Here is a 19,899-nt window from a genome sequence, read left to right as displayed (position 1 = left end):
GTAGACGCTATCTCACTAGTTCCTGCCCCCTCACCACCGTCATATTGGAATAGTCGAAGAAGAGCAGTACATGGGACTCCCTGTATTGTTCCCATAGCTCATTGAGTGTATGAGAGACGTTATGCACTCAGACAGCCATACAAAATGTATCCTGGCACTGAAAGTGTGGAAGGATGTCGCATGGAAGGATGCTCAAATATACTGGGGAATCCCAAGTTTCACTATTGGATAGGAACTAAGCCTAACCCTATGGATGGTTTCCAAGGACCACCTCCACAGACTGGAGCAGGTAAAATTACTCCACCTGCATCTTGTTAGACAGTAAAATCCTGTCATTAGGAATTTTAGCATTGGTAGCTGATCCTATTTTTATGTTTTAACAACAGTTCCACCAATTGAAAATCATAAAAGCCTTCACAGAGGGAAGACTGAGCACTACTCATACATAGTCAATGTGACTGATCTCCTGAAGAATGTCCATTACCCAACTAGAGAACAGAAACATGTTGAGTCTAAAGTTCTAGTATATGTGTAACTTGAAACCTATTAGAACAAAACTGAGATTGTCACCAGTGGAATGAATATATGCACTCTGATGCTGTTTCATAATAAACTGAACTTAATGACTACTCATATCCCCATTGCTAAGGAAAAATCATTACAAGACTATTGTTTTTTCTAATAGTTTTTTAAATATGTATGCACTTTACATTGTAGTATTGTTTTTATAAATGAAGTTTGAAAAAAATTAGAAATATTTTCTTAAATTCACTGAATCGTTGGTCGAACTGTTGCAATATCCAACTACCTTATCTATATTTCTTGCATGGAAGAATGCTACATGGAAGGATGTCGCCAGCCAAGATGTCAGATTGCATATATGAATATTATGGACGAATGTTAAAATGAAATCTGACAAGGACAGAGTTGTGGCATAAAGAAGATATATGAACCTATGTCAAAATGATATGAAAATACTTAAGAATAAGGATGTTAAGTGAAGCACTAAGAGAAACATACACCTAAAGCAAAAGTAATCATGGAAACAAAGAAGATGAAGTAACTTACTGATCAATATCTGTAAATATGCAGTAACGCAAGGAAGAAAGAAAACATATAGAAGCTTGCTTTAGAGGAAAATATAATGTGTCAAGGAAAGGCATTATAGGAAAATGGATGCTGGCTCACGTTGAACTTAACCAATCTACCTCAGAGACAGGCCGAGGCTGTAAGTATCAGGAGACGCAGAAAAACAGCCCCTTGAGTGGACCCGATGATGAACCAAGGTTGGCCCAGAGTTAAGGATGCTATTTTAAGGGACAGGCACAGATCACAAAGGGAGTACCTGGATAAGCTCTGAATGTGGGACATTTTTTCATAGATGAAATAAGAACACATCTGTGAGAGAGAAACGTCTGTTCAGTTAAAAGTATGTAAAGTTCATATGAGATAAAGTGAGCAAGTCTCTAGGTGCCAAGAGGAGCAACAGCACCCTGCATAATTAAATCAAATAGCAGTAAATAGAAAGCTGAAATTGACAAATTCGTGGTCTCTCCACATGTGACTCAGAAGGTAACAACAAAGACTATTCATTAGAGCTTCAAGCTGAGATAGTGATGTGCTCACACCCTTGAATGTTCCAGCACAATGAGCAGAAACAAGGTCAACTACAAATGGATGACTTTGGCTTTTAGCTTACCGATGAGAAATGATGGACTAATTGGGAAAACGGGGAGTAGTCTGACGGGATTCAAACACCTACGTTTTGTTTCACGTACGTGCTGCTAAGGAGCTAAAAGTCTAAGGTTGGGATAGCATAACAACCAATGGTGGGGTTGAGGGACAACCTAACGTGCAATGTAGCATAGACCAATCCACTTTTGTTTTGTCCGCTATAATCAGTACTATACGTATTTATAGGTAGTTTGAGGCGTGCCCTACAGATAAGGGATAGGCAATAATGTACTAATCCTTATATGTTCTATAAGTAGATATGCCCCCTTACCCAATCCCTTCCCTTGATAGGTTTTGTATTTTGCCACGTAGAATGACATCATAGAGGATACATATTCGGGTATAAGACCTCCATGTAATCACGCTGCATGCATCAGTCCGATGTCTGTGAGGTCTCCCTACTTTAATAAATGACAATAAAGTAGTACTTTGCCATATTCCTTGAGTCTGTCTGGTTATTTGCTCTGAGACCATTAATGTAATTCCATTAAGCACAAAAGATGCTTCAAGGTGCTAGAGCACAGTACAATTGCAAGCAGGGGACTCAACAGCACATAAGTATCGATATGTGTTTTTTCCTACATGGAGTTAACATTTTTTGTAAAAGGATCCACTTGGAATTTTAACATACATTTTGTAAATAGTTTCTTGGCACGTGTCCTTGTTCTCAAGTAACCTTTCTGCAGAATGGCTGCACAGTAACTGGGAAACTATTGCACAAAGAGCTAATTTCTAAAAAGTCTCATTTGCTGCAATGCACAGCGGAAGATATGGGAATGTTTTTTGGGTCTAGAGGCACGCCTTTCTCCATCAAATGATTTAAAAAGTATAGATTTACACCAAAAAAGATACCTCTGCAACACTTGGGCCCAACTTGTTTCTTATTTGAAGTGTATACAGGCCTGGCAAACCCAACAAATACAGGAACTTCCTAATCACAACTAAGTACATTATTAATGCAAACTGGCACCAACCAGCATATGTTCTGGGTAGAAATCAGGGTAGAGCTTACTTGTAAGTCATCCTGTACTGCTTTGATGAAACATGCCAAGAAGGTGCCATGCAATGTCATTGGGCTAAAACCGGCCCTGCAATCAAAACAATTGTGAATATATATATATATATATATATATATATATATATATATATATATATATATATATATATATATATATATATCCAGTTCACAGCCACATGAGTTAAGCATTTTGGGTATGCAAATTATTAGACCAAATGCAAGCCCATAGCCCCAGAAAATGGTCTTTGTCTTAAAGGGCAGTGCCAGTGTTGTAGGTAGATAGCTGCTTCAACACAAGACAGACACTACTCATGGCTGCAGACAACTTCATACCTATTTCACCAGTATTATACCCTAATTGATGTGCCCGCACCGGGTACCCTTAAGCCTTTGTTCAGACAGGTGGAGTGCACCAGGCAATATACAGCTATTTAGACCCCTGTTGCCATCAGTGTATCTCTTGTGGTCAGACTAAATGAACTAGCCTCTCACTATGGCCTGTGCTACGTCCTTTGGCTCTAAGCTCTGAACATTAATTTGAACTTTCCTTCTACACCTTTAGTCAAGGTGCAATGGACCTTTCGGTCTTTGCCTTCCTCCCGGGATGTACCCATTCTCTCTCTCTCCTCTGAGTGCTTTACCTCCCTCATCCTGATCTTGGTTCTTCTCTCTCTCTCTACCTATCTCTAGCTCTGATTATTCCAGCCCCCTTTCTTCCTCTGCTTCCTCCTAGCACTCTCCCTCTCCTCTTTCTCTTTCCTCCGATTTTCCTCCTCTTTTTTATTTTGATTTTAATGTTTAAAGTACAGCCTTATCTCGAGAGCAACAGAGAGCTGTACAGGGTGTGAGTAGGCAGCCTATGGACTGGCATCTTTCAATAGTAGCGCAGTACTCTGGGTTGCTGTTAGAACGTAGTTTATGGTCCTTTGTAGGATTCCGAAGGTAACTAACCTTCCCCGTGAGAACTCAGTATCTGTGATCTGATAGCCGCGCAGAATACCCAACGCTCAGATGAAAGGGCAGGAGGAGCGCCAATGGGTTCTCTCTCTCAGCTGCGGGTAAAGGAGAAGGGAATATGTTAGACCAGGTTCAAGAAATAGGACACTCTTCCACACTGTAATGTTGAGGATATCGTACCTATCTTATCTGGTCTCCAGAGAAACCAAAGAGTCTGATGGAGCAGAGAAGAAGGCCAAAGGAAGAAATAGGATTCCAGGTTGGAGGGAAGGGAAGGAAAGAAGTTGAGTGAAGGAGTAACCCAGGCGGAACAAGGGCGTAGCTAAGGGTGCACAGTTCTGATGAGTTAAAACGTTTCCAAAGTAACGAGGCAGGAGAGTTCCAGGAAGTGAAAAAAAAACAAATCCAAAGAAAATCCAGAAAAAAACAAATCCAAGAAAAAGGTAGAAAAATAGTTCCAAGATACGGTGGGCGCACCGGCATCCGAAGTCAGAGGGTCAGACAAGGCTAATCCAAACAGAGGTTCCAGGGACAGGCAATGATCGAGTACCAGGTAAGCAGTGCAAACCCTTTCAGCAGACAGTCAAGGAGCAGGAGTCTGGGATCCAGTGAGCAGGCCGAGAACAGGGGAATAGGAACAAACTGACTAAACATAGACAGCTACTCACTTGCTTGGTCAAAGCATTTCATAGGGTGATATAACTCAGCTTGAAATTTGCCAAATCTTCATCTTAGTTCCACATGTGAGCTCATGGTAGCAGGGGTGGGAGGACTTTGATGCTTGCAGCTTCTACTTGAACGTGTACCATGTTTGGTCTTTCTGGAGTCTCTTGTTGTAGAGAGGCTGTCGCCTCACTTCGGTAGGTGGGACTGTGTCAGGTCCGGCTGCATCCCACTTCGGACACCACATATGAGAGACTTCAGGACGAAGGAAATAGATTCTGGGTGATTTCTTAGAGAGATATGTGTCCTATTATATATGGAGAGGTAGATATTTAAAGAAAGCAGAAAGACTTTCATCAGGAAAGTCGTGGTGGTTGTTGAGTTGTCCCCTTTGAGACGCAATGAGCGTTTTCCAGTTCCAGAGGAGATTGACTTGTATTCTCCCATCACAAAACCATTCCTGTGAAAGAATGCTCTTCGGGTCATTTTGGATCTTGGAGAGCCGATTTCCAAGCATGCAATGTTTTTTTTAGGCAGGGGATGCATCAGTTTCTTGTGCGTGCACCATTTCTTAGTGATGCAATGGGCATGCAGGAGGCTGGGGTTTGGCTAACGGTGGCGTCAAGGTGAGGACACTTTTCTTTGTTTCGATGTCTGCCAACTTTAACCTTATGATTACACTCTTTGATGATTCAAACAGGGTATTCTATTCAATTCTCCCCATTCAATTGTGGCTGGATGTTGCATTTGTCTCATTCAGTATATGGCTGGCCTGTATACGTATAAGCAGCAAGGGACAGGATGCAAGTGTGTCTCAACTCTTCCACTCCTCCATGGTCGCCACCCATGACTTCACCACTGAATTCATGTTCTCCTTGTCTAAAAAAGAGTTGGCAGTCTTCAGTGGTGTCATTAGGTGTTGTGTGCCTTTTGCTTTGCACCCAGCATAAATCATTTCCCCCAGTGTAAATCATTTCCCCAGTGTAAATCTTTCCCCCGTGTAAATCATTTCCCCCCAGCGTAAATCATTTCCCCCGCGTAAATCATTTCCCGGACGCGTAAATTATTCCCCCGCGTAAATCATTTCCACCCCAACTTAAATCATTTCTCCCATTGTAAGTAATTTCCCCAAGTGTAAGTCATATCCCCCAGTGTAAATCATTTTCTACCAGCATAAATAATTCCCCTGCTTTAATAATTTCCCTCCAGGACAAAACTACAAAGTATTATTTAAATAAAATAATAATCTCTGAATGAAATTGCCCAAAATCAATCTGACAGTGTAGGATATTGGCAGCTTGTCTTTTTTTAAAGCTCTGTGTGGAACTGACAACCCCTTCAAAGTCTGCAATATTTAGAAGCCGTCCTGTCCTTGTTGTACAGCAAATTAATCACTAGTGCATTAATCAGTGCATTTCCAATGAAGACACTATATTATATTGGCAACCAAGCAATATACAGAGAGAGACATCGGATTGATCTGTTCCCCCACTCTGCAGTGAGTCCACCAGGCTGGATGATATTCATGCCTATCTTGACAGTAATAATAAGGGCCCCAAGAGATATAACATCACCAAGAAGGAATACCTTGCCTTGGAAGATCTAGCTAATGATGGTAATATCATCATTAAGGAAGCTGACAAGGGGGGAAATATTGTGATCCTTAACACACATGATTACATCAACATGGGTTTGAAACATCTTAATACTCCTGAATGCTACATGGTACTGAAAACCAATCCCACCAACCGTGTGGTGGCAGATTTGCCCATTTTGGTCAATGAATGGTACCTTAAAGGCTATTTGACTGATGATGAGAAAAGATTCCTACTCATAACTGAACCGACGATGCCTACCTTGTACTTTTTACCAAAAGTACACAAGCAATACACACTACTACCTGACATTAGACCCATCATGAGTGGAATTAATTGGGCCATTGAGGGCATGTCCAAATATTTGGATGAGGCCCTTAAACCATTTGTCCTGGAAATGAAATCCTACATAAGAGACAATACACACGTATTGCAGTCAAACTATTACGTGGCAATCAGATTACTCATAGGCCAATATTGATGTGGTATCACTATATACCAGCATTGACCATGATCTTGCAGTACAAACTATCGACTACACTTTTCATAATATGTCGGCTTAATATTTACAACATGTGGAAATGTTGAAAAGTTTCTTAAGATTTGCTCTTTCTAACAATGTCTGTATTTTCAATGGTGAATACTATCTTCAATTGAAAGAGGTAGTCATGTGGGCAAAATTTGCCCCTGCATTGGCTAACCTCTTTATGGCACAGTATGAGGAAACGCATGTCATGCCTCATGAACTATTTGCAATGCATCTAATAGCTTGGCGACTCTGTATTGATGATGTTCTTATCATTTGGAAAGGCACACATGATTAATTTTCTACGTTTTTGGATCATATTAACCACAACCACTTTGGCATTCAATTAACCGGCAACTCAAATCCCTTTGAGATTGATTTCTTGGACCTACATATCTTCATTGAAAAAGGCTCCATACACACCAGAACATATCGTAAACCCACAGAGGTTAATTCGGTCTTCTCAGCACAGAGTAGTCACCAACATGCCACCATCAATAATATACCAGCTGGTGAATTCCACAGGGCAAGAAGGAATTGTAGTCGTACCATCGACTTTACCAAAGAATGTAGTATTTTAAAACACAAAGGTTTCAGAACAGAGGCTATCAATCAGACATCATCAACAAAGCTTGCACTAAATTTGCTGATAAATCGCAAACTGATCTCCTAGTTGACCAAACTAAGTTAAGGGATCCACCCCAGTGCATGTCAATAATTACTGAGTTCTCTAAAAATTCCTCAATCCTATATAGATTTGTTCAGAACCATTGATACCTTTTGAGGCTGGATAGAGATCTTTTACCGTATTTGTCAATAAAGCCCAAGTTTACCTTCACCAAAGCACCATCCATCAAACAGAGGGTTAGCCCATCTCTGTTAGAGACTGAAGACAGGAGCAGTAACACCACTTGGCTTAAAAAACAAAAGGTTGTTTTTCCAATTTGGTAATTGTAATTTTTGCCAATATGCTCATGATAATTGTTCTTCTTTTACTGATCCATTTGGCACTCTAATGGATATTCACGACTTTATCAATTGTAAGACATGTTATGTTGCATATGCTGTAATATGTACTTGTGGAAAACTATATGTTGGGAGTACCATTCGTCAATTGAGGTTTAGGATCAGGGAACATTTAGCCAGTCTCAGAATGATTGAGCCCAAATTACCATTGGCCCTACTTGGCAACTAGAACACCAACTAGACAACAAATCAGATCTGAGATTCATTGGACTCATGAAAGCCTCAAGAGGGACAAGAGGAGGTAATATACAATTGAAACTTAGACAAATGGAAGCCAAGCTCACATGCGTCCTTAGATGTACTACTCGGGGTCTAAACACAGATCATGAAATGCATGTGTGTAATATTAACATCAGAATATTGGGACCTGTCCACCCGGTCCGCATTTTTCTCTCCGAGAGACACACTATATCTTGGAGCTTCTTCTGAATCTCTATTACTATTTCTTGCTCATGAATGAACTTTAATTTTCTATATTTCTCATAAATTCTTCATTCATTACATGATATGCACCTAATATCTCTAAGACTCATTGTCTCACCAGGCCCATTACATTTCTGGCTTTTCCAGTTATATTCGTTTTAGTGTTCTTGACTCTCCACAAACATTGTCCAATCATTTTCCATTTTGAGGCTCGCGTCATGATACTCTTAAGGTATCCGTTTATTTGCAATTAACTCAACATGGCCCATTTATATGACCCTCATCATGGCACTCGGCTAACTTATCAGTTTTATTTATTTGCCCAATGCGGGATTCATGAGCAACTATGGCTATCGGCCCTTACAATTGCAAAAACTCAGTCTTTTTCACTGTTTCCTAACCCTTTGGCATCCACCCACGGGTAGGGCAACTCTTAACTTCATTATCGTTTTAAACATTTGACACAAAGTAGACCTATATATGCTAATGCATCATTTGTCAATATGTCAACATTATTCTTGTGCATAACACAATATGATTACAGCATGTTTGATGATACGTCTGCTGTGACCCCAGTTAAAATGAATTTTGCGCATAACACAATGTGATTACAGCATGCTTGCTGATACGCCTGCTGTGACGTTAGCACCGCATGCTTACAGCATGCTTACTGATACACCAGTTGTGACGTTAGCGCCGCATTGTTTACAACGGATGTCACACGAATTTGCGTTTGACCTCATCATGCCGCTGTCGTCACTTCCATGACGCTAAGGACAGCATGATATTGTCCTAGGGTATCACATACGGCAATGCCGTACTGCTGCTCGGGATCTATCCCAGGACAAGTTTATGCTGCCCACTGTGGATAAGACCAATATTTTTAACCAAGATGTTCATCAGTCAGAAGCTCCTTGGAACTTGCTGACTATTATTCTCCCAAAATTGTTGCAGGCTAAACACCAGTTCTTTAAACTGTTACAACTTTGCCCTATCACAGGATTCTATTGGCATCCACATCTTCCAGTGACCAGAACATTTCACACCGCAAGGTTGAAGGTACCACTCACATCTCTTAACCTTATTAATTTGCTTATTTTGCTTTAGTATTTGAATGGTCCATTGACCGTACGCATTTGATTTCGATTTTCGACTACATTTTGCAATCTGCGAGTATCGCCTCCTGGATTCTTGTTCTCAAACATCTAATCTTTGCACAGGAAACTTAGGACACCCAGGTACACATTTGCTTTTTGGAATTCTTTTTCATAGAAGATAGTAGCACGTGATCATTATCAGACCTCGTGATTTACTTCCACTTCCAATATTCATTTCAGACTAATCCAATTCTACTGGGATTGCAAGCCACGATAAGGATGGCTCCCATATACATTTTCTTCTTGATAGATAACACAGATAAAATGTATCGTCTCCATTTTAGCTGACTCTTTTATGGGTTGACAATGGTTGAATGATAATGCATTGAACCATCACAAGGTGGTTCATTCATCAGTTCTCAGTCACAATTAGTATTCCCTAATGGCAGTCTCTTGGTGTTTCTTTGGGAACGGGCTGGCCATATTCTGTTTCAACTAACATATCCATTTGTTTGCAGCATATGATTATATATTCAGGATATTCAAATCAGCACCCATTCCTACTATTAATTGTCATTTTTCTTGCATTATTCTCCTGAACTGAACATATACTGACTCCTCAATCACATGACCTCAACCCGGATCTTTGGTACGGTTTTTTGGTTTTGGTGTTTGGACTGTTGCATTTATGCATTTATTACGTTTCATCAATTCTTGATTACAATGTGCATGATTTAATTTTCTTTTCCAAACCATGTGTGGCATTTGTATTTGATGATTGTTTTCCTTTACAATATGGAGTTGACAATTTTTTTGTATGTCTGTTTATGTCATCTATGACCATGATTGTTTCAATGTATTCATCAATATGTTCACAGCCTTTAAAACGACCGGTGTGTCGAAACACGTGTCGGCTGTACATTACTTAAATTAAATCAGCCTTTGAGATACACACAAGGGGTTTATAGTCAAAAAATCCAAAACAAAAAGGTCGAAAGTCAAAATATTGAAAATATTTCTTTTTTATTACGTTTTTTATTCAAAAATAAAACCCCCCTTTTTTAAATGTTTTTTAGTTGCTTTTACCTTTTTTTTTACATGTGAGAGCCAAAAAAAATCAATACATAAATAAATAAATAAATAAAAAAATATTCAACTTTTTTCGGCGTTATGTTTTCAATTTTTTTGTCTTTCGACATTTTTTTTCTCGGTATTTTGACTGCACACCCACACAAGGATTTATAATCACTGAATGATATCTGTACTCGTGTTTGCTTTTTCTCCTACCAATTAACAGTGATTGAGCGTGACTCACCATCCCACACACTCATTTCTCAGTTCATAATCACCCAACCATGGTGGATGGGCTGGAGGGTATTGTGTGGTCGCTGCCATCATTTCTGGTTATTAATTGAATCTCCTTCTCAAATTGATGAGTGATTAATAGCGCACCGGTTCCTTTAAACGATAGTTCCGGATTTTTTTTTTATTGTCCCTACGGTTCGGCCATGTGTTTTTAAGCATAAATCGGTAGATCGTAGAAAACTTTCCTATGGACCTTACCCAACTTTTCGTCCATTAACGCACTCGAAATCAGCCGCCATTTTCTGATAATCCTATCATTTCCCCCCATCGCCCTGGCTCACCTGCTTTTGCGGCACTAAATCAAATCCCCCGCCCCTGAAACAGACTTTATCAAAACATTCATATTCCCCGCCTCTATCCGTGACGTGACTGTGCTGCGTAGGCAAACGCGCCCAGGCGTCTTCTACGCGACTACACACAGAACCCGGAAACCAACACAGATTAGCTCACAACACAGCGCGCCACAATTCGGAATATGAAACTGTACTTTTAAATCAAACCGCAAGATTGTAAATTTGGTAAAGTACATTTATTTGACATCAAATGTTTAGAGAATATTCAGCGATTTGCATTTTTATTTGCTCACGTTCCAAAAAGTTCGTTTTGAGGCACGCGATGTTCCTTTGCTGTACACAGGGTCTTAGATCATCTCACAATACAGCGCCACAATTCGGAATATGAAACTGTGGTTTAAAAGCAAACGGCAAGATTGTCCATTTGGCAAAGTAGATTTATTGGACATCAAATGTTTAGAGAATATTCTGCGATTTGCATTTTTCTTTGCTCTCGATCCAAAATAGTTCGTCTTGAGGCAAGCGATGTTCGTGTGCAGTACACAGGGTGTTGGTTTACGATAAAATAAGCTCTTCGGTCGCACTGATAATCGCATGGCTGTTCCAACAACGAGGCACTAGGCCACCACAACGGTCTGTATGTTGCATCTAGCCGTTGGTACCGCGTAAGGGCATACTTGTACTTGGTGATCGTCCCATAAAATGGTCAGGGTGGTAACGTTGTTCACGCGGAGAAGCAACTGGCGGTTATAAAAGCCATCCGCCGGTGTTTGGTACTCGTGACACATACAATAATGAAGGATGTACCTGTTTTAAAAACATAAAAAATGAAAGTAGTCTCACCATCAGATCTTTATTAAAATTATTCATTTAATATATTAGGTCGGGAAATTATTTCATAGCTAGGACAGTGCAACTGGGTATTATACGTCAAGGGGGGGCTGTAGGATACTGAGACAGTCCCCCAGTGCAGGGGTTGACAGGGAGGCAGTGCAGGTGGAGAGTGGAAGGGCCCAGGACCGAGGTCGCAGACAGTGGACCAATTGTAGCAGGGGAGAGGGAGAGAGAAAGCAGAAGCAAAGAGGAAGGTTTTGAGGTGCTTCCGTAAAAGGAGATGGTTCTCCTCAAGATAGTGCGCGGTACAAAACAATATGCCACATAGAACGAACAAGTACAATTTAACCCGTCTTTAAAGCTATTGTATAGTAATTAAATTGCGGTATAAACTCATCTAAAGAGTTACTTACATTATATTTGCATTTTCCATTGTGTCTGTGCGTAAGGCAGCCCCGAAATACCTACCACTCGAAATACCATGCCGACGTTATTTCTTCTAATGAACGAACATTAAATGGCTTTCGTTTCTGAAATTATATTCATTATCGTTTCTTACGTTATTGCCCCACACCCCCAAAAAGAAGTCTTTCGGGATGGTCCCGGCCTGTCAAGGTCAAATAACAATAGAACCTTATACTGAGTCGTGGGCCCTTCCGGCACCCGAGCAAAAAATCAAAGCAGCTGACCTTCACTTTGAACGAGCACACATTCCTAGTTAGCTACATTCAGTGTAAGGCCATCTCACAGGACTTGAAATTTACACTCCATCTTTGCATTTTGTCTGCGTGCATTTGCAGCCCCAGAGAACCATAAATACGGAGACATTCTATATTTTTTGAAAAATGATTTATATTACTGTTTGGTTTAATTTAATGCGCAAATGAACAAGGTTGGATAGACACATTGCATGTACACTGAGCAATCACTTTTATTTACACAATACATAGCTACACATATTCAATGGGCCTGCGACATGAGGAGACTCGAGAGAACAGACAATCAAATTACAATCATTTAAACCGTGATGTGTATTTCTCAATGAGCTCTTCTTTAGGTGGACATGGAACAGAGGCAATGTTGGGTGGCAATGCAGTTGTCCCCTGCACAGGTTCGTTCACAACTCCATGTATGTGCCTATCTAGGACATCAACAATAAGTCTCTCAATAAACTCATATTGCATATCCTGAAACACTGGTTTGATCACCCATTGTTTACTTCTTTTAGTGAAGGCCTTATTGTAGCGAAGCGTCCCTAAAGTTCCGGTCGTCCTACTTTGTTGACGGCCAACATTATGGTTATGTGCCAAGACCGCTAGAAGAGTCCGATTTATCATGCCCTCCATGCCAAAATGCAATCGTTTTGGCCTGTACTTTAGGCACATATTGTGGAACACCTCCAAATCTCCTGTGTGGCAGAATTCCGTGAGTCCCCTCAAATCTCTTGTTATAGTTTTATCAAATACAATCTTTTCAATGGCTTTGTGAGTGGGTGATGAAGGAATCAACCACTTCTTCTTCCGTGCCTCCTCTGTGGACAAATGGCCATGTTTACAATTGTGGAAATGTTGGTTTGTGGTCCAGCGGTGAACGTTGCTACAGTGTAGCATTACTGACCGCCATTTTTCCAGTAGAATTTCCAACGACCCTCCACATGTTTTTGAGCTCCACCAAAGATGGTTGCTGATTGACTTGGACCACTGTGAAATACCTTGCATATCTTTTTTTTTACCTGCAGCCGACATTTTTTTATTGATTGTTTTTGCAAGATGCCAAACGTCAAATTGGTGATTTATATTTTTGTACTCTTCTCTCATTGTCTTGGCAATTGAAACGTGTCTGTCCGTGGCTATCAGGTCGATCACCATTCCCCGCGATTGTAGTTCTTGCAATGATGCTACAAAGCCAACTTTCTCCATGGCCACTGAGGATGTACTTTGTGACACCTGCACGACCACCGAACTCACAATTTTCTTACTTTCCATGTCCTGAAAGTGGTAGGTGCAGTACTTGGCTGAAAATCCTGGGCTGTCGCACTGTCCATCACCGGCTAGCCTGAACCGTTTGCCCGCGAATGTACTATCAATAGACATTTTTTCCATTCTCCAAGCTTCGCTAATGGCTGGAAATAGATAATCGGTTTGGTATTTGTAGAACTGAGTTTTCGCAATGAAATGGATTCCCACAAACTGAAAGAAAGACTCTAACTTTTTAAAACTTGAACCACTAAAAAGTGCAGCCGCTGCACAAAGTAGATTGCCTGCTGGCAGTTGCCCCAGCATGGGTTGTGCAGACCATGAGAAAGGATGATATTTTGTACAGGTTGCATGTATTTTAAGGTTAGTGCCTCGAATTGCACGAGTCACATTAATCAATGGCTCCCCACATACTTCCCCACCAACCGAATGCCCACATTTCATCCGAATAATAATATCAATCAAACAACTATCGAATACAATGAATTTGGCCTCTTTCCTTATACTGTCACTCTGCATCCCAGCTGGTTCGGCCTGTAACGTTGAGGACATGTCACTCACATGAAAGGTAGAATCTCTGATATCGTCTTCCGCTATGTTCAGTGATATTGATGGTGTTTCATTGTCGTCCACTTCATTCTCTTCCATTGCAACATCTGTTCCTTCTCTGGCGATGGGTGAATAAAACAATTTCTTCAACTTTCTCGCAGTCTTAGTTTTTGCGGGTGTGGATTCTGTGAATTGATCTGCGACTGCATCCGAACTACCAGGAGGACATTCACTGTCAATGGCTGGATGTGGTATAGCTCCGTTGTCAATAACTTCATATTCTTCCCATTGGCACGATGCATCTCCAGTCTCAAGTCCCTGCCAAAAGGTTTGACAAGCAACATCTCTCGTTCGCTTCACTGTCTGTGTAGATCTAGTTCGTACACCCACTCGCAACTAGAGGACAGATTGGAAAAGGGATGTTCAGTTTAAACACAACTTACAGTATTGAACTATTAACAGTGAAAAACAACATAATATAGTGACCAGGACACTAACCTTCTTTTGCTTTCTTTTCTTTGAAACTTTCTTGCCTCGAACTTCAACATCGGGACGCTGTTGCTCCGACTCGTGTGTGCATGTCTCCACTTCCTCTTGCGCTGCAACGACAATATTTTCATGATAAGCACATCCATCACGCACTGACGCTCCATCGACTCCCTGAAACATAGAACTTTCATTAGTATGTATAATAATATTGAAAACACAAAATGTACTTGGGGACCAATACCCACGTACATCTCAATAGCAAAACACGAATGAACGCTTTGTGTAGAACATTCAAACGACAATTATTCACGCATTGTTGATCTAGTTAGATGGAACTGTTGTCATGATCTCTGCTTCCAAAAGGTCAGGGTTTTCCCAACTCCCTTGGAAGCAGATCCATAACCCAGGTTCCGAGTGCCAACCAGTCCCAATTGGGACCTTTTGGACCCAGTCCTGGCGCCAGTGGCACCAGGCTCATAAATATGCCCAGTCCCAGCGCTGGAAGCGCCGGGCTCATAATGCTTGGGTGGACTTACCTGCAGCAGACCATGCTGCTTACTTGCCTGCCAGTTGAGCCTCTGATCCTCTTCTGTTTGGAACTACTTTTCCTGTTGGGTGGGGCAGGAGCCACTCCCTAGATTCAGAACACTGGAACTCTTCTGGAAAGCAGGAACTCTTTTCTTACCTAGGCGTGGCTGTGGAAGGAGACACCTAAGCACTACAGGAGGCTATTTAAACCACACCCGATGGATGAATCTTGCTTTGCGTTATTCTGCATCCTCTGCAGCAGAACGCTCATCGTGTCTTCTGCATCTGATCCTGGGCCTAAGGAAAAAGGCTTACCATCCTGAATCCAGTCTTCAGCAACACCTATAAAGACAAGAAAGAACAGGTTAGCATTACGGTCTTCAGTGACAGCTCTTCACTTACCTGGTCCATCGGCTGTCACCAACGCCTCGCGCTGCATTCCGGCATCTGAAAGACAAAGGCTTACCTACTCTTCGTGCGCTCCGGAGGTCTTCACACTGCATTCCGGCATCTGAAAGACAAAAGCTTACCAACTCTTCGCACGCTCCGGAGGCCTTCGGCGCAGCATCCCGCATCTGAAAGACAAAACAAGGTGCGTTTAAAGACATTGGGGAACTTTAATACTCACGTGCCATTACTCCTTTCCACATCTAACCCAGTGGGTATTCCGGCACCCTGCAGCCGCTCCGAACTTGTACCTGCAAAATAAAAAGACAGTTAGAGCGCATCGTGAAGCAGGCAACAAGCGCTTACTTACGTGCTTCCAGGCGCTTCTATTCATCACACGGGCTCCATCTTCAACTCACTTCAGCCCGTCATCCGCCATCGCCGGAACCCTGCAAAACAAGAAACATCATTACTAAAGACTTTAAAGACATTCGAATTACTCGAAACTTACCGTTCGTGCAGTAAACGACGGACAGCAGTCCTCTGAAGTCAAGAGGCCTGCTCCCCTTATCCAGTGAAGAAACTGGTTACAGCACCCTGCCCCGAGGCAGATGGAGAGCACAGCGTTCACTTACCTAAGGTGAGAGCGTTAACCTTTGGGGTTCTACAGGAGAAGAGAAAGGGAAGAAGAGAGAGACATTCAATAACCCAGTTCCTTAATCCCATATTTTCTATCTGCAGACATCTTACCCTTCGAGTCAGACATACAGTGCACAGAGGTCCAGCCCAAAGAGCCAGCCGTGTGTTACACATCACCTTTGAAGATACGGTATACGCCCAGTCAAGACCGGCGCCTCTACGGGAATCAGGTGAGTGTTACAACTGTCAAGATCCATACCTCGGGCTCCTCATAGACTTCCATTGATGATATTATTGAAGATGATGCTTCAGTAACTCCCTGAAACACAGTAATTGCATTAGTATGGTTTTCTATTTTGTTAAAAAGAACATACACTTTGTGCAGGCGTCAACGGCTCCTCTAAATAGACCTGCACAAATGATCAGTTGTCTAAAATAAATAATGGATATTTAAATATGATTCGATTTGCTTGATCGTTGGAAGTGTCACCACCCAGAGATCTGCATCAACTACTAGGGGTGATGTTCTTGTAAAAGAAGCTCCGTCATCTCCCTGAAACATAGTACTTGCGTTAATAAAGAAGGAAGTATAGCGGATGTAATCACGTCATATGATTTCGCTTGATCGAACTGTCAGTATCCATACCTCGAAATGCATAAGAACATCAAGGGACGATGTAACTGCGGTGCACACTTCTGCAAGCTGTTGCGCCGACCCGTAACTGCATGCTCCCCCTTCTTCTTGGACTAATGCTCCATCGACTCCCTGAAACATAGGACTTTCATTAGTAATGAACACAATATTGAAAAAAGAAGACACATGGGAGGGCGACGACAGAAGGACATATCAATGGCTAAAAACGAAAGAAACATTGTGAGTAACAATCACGCTACAAGAATGCAAGATCTGATGATCTCCATCGATGGAACTGTCCGGAAACGTACCTCGAGCATCTGAGTGACATCAACGGTTGTCGTCAATGCGTTGGACTCCTCAGCATCTCCCTGAAAGACAGTACTTGCATTATTTTGGATAACAATAATTATAACTGAAAACAAAGACTAGAGGACGAGTACAAGGGTGTACCATTAGGTAAAATAATCACACGATAAATTAAAACTATTGATTTACATGCCTAAAACAAGTCAGTGGCAGAATAGCTAAGTAAGATTACCCGATAGGCGCTTGAAGTGGCTGATGACTGCAATAACGACACGGATGGAGAATCTTCCGCCTTCATATTGAGTGGATACATACATGGGGAAATTATTGTTAGCTAATGCTACACACTACCGCAAGGCCGAGAGATAAATACGTAAACTTGACTCACCAGTGGAGGGATGTGGACGAATAGAGTGGGAATAGTGGTTGAGAGCAATTTTGGCTTCGCTCGCGGTGTGTTCTTCTTTATTAGCAATGATGTGGAGTACATGTCAGAGGTAAAGTGCCTGCTGCAGATGCGGTATCGATCACCCCTCTTGTCCGCAAAGACTTCTAGGACTCTACTTTCAAGCTCAGACGGTGGATATCCGCAATATCGGACCCATTCTCTTATCTGATCTATTGTCTTAGGGAAAACATGCATTATAGTACCTTCAGATTTACTATGAGTCTTCGAAGGGCAACCGCCAATGGAACAGGCAGGCATTGTGGAAAGTTCTGAAAAGTAAAGATCAACAATTCTCTATGAATACCAATGTGTTAAAAAACAAAATGACACATAAAAGGTTCAATGCAAGGTTCGTTTTGGTTCTTGGAACTATACACGTTATTCACATGCGGATAAGTATTTGAATAACTTTAAAAAAATAGAAAAATAATTTCACTAAACTCAGAACATGTGACTAGTTCCTTGCATGTACTGTCTTGAACGAAAAGAAATTGGACGCAAAATGATTATGGTACATGGCCTTACCTTGACGAACAAACAGTTAGATGCAGGGATCAGAGTAGTTTCTTGTCGTAGCACAGGGAGCAGTTCACAGGTTGCAAACTGACGAGTTTCCTCGAAGTGGTCACGGAAGTTCACAGAGACGAAGAGCAGATAACCAGCACCTTCACGGGTTGACTAGCAAAGCGCAAAGAAGTTCTCATTAGAAATATGAAGTGGGTTATAAAGAATTCGAAACAGGGGTGTGTTTGTGAATGACGTGTATATGTCGTGGCATTATGCGGTTTGCAGGGGGGCGTCCAGCGTGAGGGGGGATGCTTGGCAGGAGACACGGGGTCTGGAGGTAGACATGGGAACAACAACCCATGCTCTATAGACCACTTTGAAGTGTACATGCTATTTGGCACCTCTTGGCCTTTATCGCTCCCTGACAGCTCCACTTGCCAGCACAAGTACCCCGGTGCGAACTGCCTTTGATAGGGCGGGCGGTGGATTGGGGCGGTGGTCGTGCAGACAAGACACAGGAAGACTCGTGAATGGAGACACACTTATGTGGATTGCAGGGGGGCGTTCAGCGTGAGGGGGGATGCTTGGCAGGAGACACGGGGTCTGGAGGTAGACATGGAAACAACAACCCATGCTCTATAGACCACTTTGAAGTGTACATGCTATTTGGCACCTCTTGGCCTTTTTCGCTCCCTGACAGCTCCACTTGCCAGCACAAGTACCCCAGTGCGAACTGCCTTTGATAGGGCGGGGGGTGGATTGGGGCGGTGGTCGTGCAGACAAGACACAGGAAGACTTGTGAATGGAGACACACTTATGTGGATTGCAGGGGGGCGTTCAGCGTGAGGGGGATGCTTGGCAGGAGACACGGGGTCTGGAGGTAGACATGGGAACAACAACCCATGCTCTATAGACCACTTTGAAGTGTACATGCTATTTGGCACCTCTTGGCCTTTATCGCTCCCTGACAGCTCCACTTGCCAGCACAAGTACCCCGGTGCGAACTGCCTTTGATAGGGCGGGGGGTGGATTGGGGCGGTGGTCGTGCAGACAAGACTCGTTTGCCGCAGGGCCTCACCAAGGAGAGGCCATCTAACTGCATGTAAGAGGCAGGCTGCAGGATCTAGTACATGGAAGGCAGGGGGGTGAGTTCATAAATACCTCAGCCTCCCAGGAGAATATATGGGTGCAGTTCACCCTGGAGACCCTGGATGCCTAGGCAGTTAGTCAGCAGCAGGCTGGCCTGTGGTGGCAAGGCGGCACGGGCCAGAGGGGGTCATCTCTGTACCAGTGCCCAAAAGGATGATTTATTATGATCAACCATATTGATTATTTACCTACAACCATGTTTTGTATCAATAAAATCCAACGGCCTTTTATTGCCAACGCTTGAACAAAGTGGTGTGGTAAGTATTTTTGGGGGAGGAGGCAAGGCCGGGAGGCTTGATGCCAACCCGCAAAATAACATATGTATGTCTGCTGCATATGGGTTAAACGGTTATGTGGATTGAAGGTGGGCGGCCAGCGTGAGGGAGGATGCTGGCCGGAGACATGTGGTGTGACAAGACAAGGCACAGGAAGACTATTCAATGGAGACACACTAGATTCATTTAAAAAATCAAAACAACCATTGTTAAAATATATGTTGGGTTTTATTTTAGATCTTAATTTCAATTGAACATAAATAATAAACATTACACATTGTAAAGTTCCGGTTGCAGCACATCCAGGGAAAATCCGCGGTATTGTCCACTGTCGCTGGGGAAATGTTGTCTAATGGCAAGTACCGCACAGGCAGGTATTACTCTCCGAACGCGGTGTCCGAGCCTCCCGTGAAGCCACCAAGTGAAGCAACGATAGGCCACCAGCCTGTACCACCTGTGAAAATGAAAGATGCAAACT

Source organism: Ambystoma mexicanum, chromosome 14 (assembly GCF_040938575.1).
Source record: "Ambystoma mexicanum isolate Mex_15411 chromosome 14, UKY_AmexF1_1, whole genome shotgun sequence".
Classification (NCBI taxonomy): Eukaryota; Metazoa; Chordata; class Amphibia; order Caudata; family Ambystomatidae; genus Ambystoma; species Ambystoma mexicanum.
Note: the sequence above shows the minus strand (reverse complement) of the source record.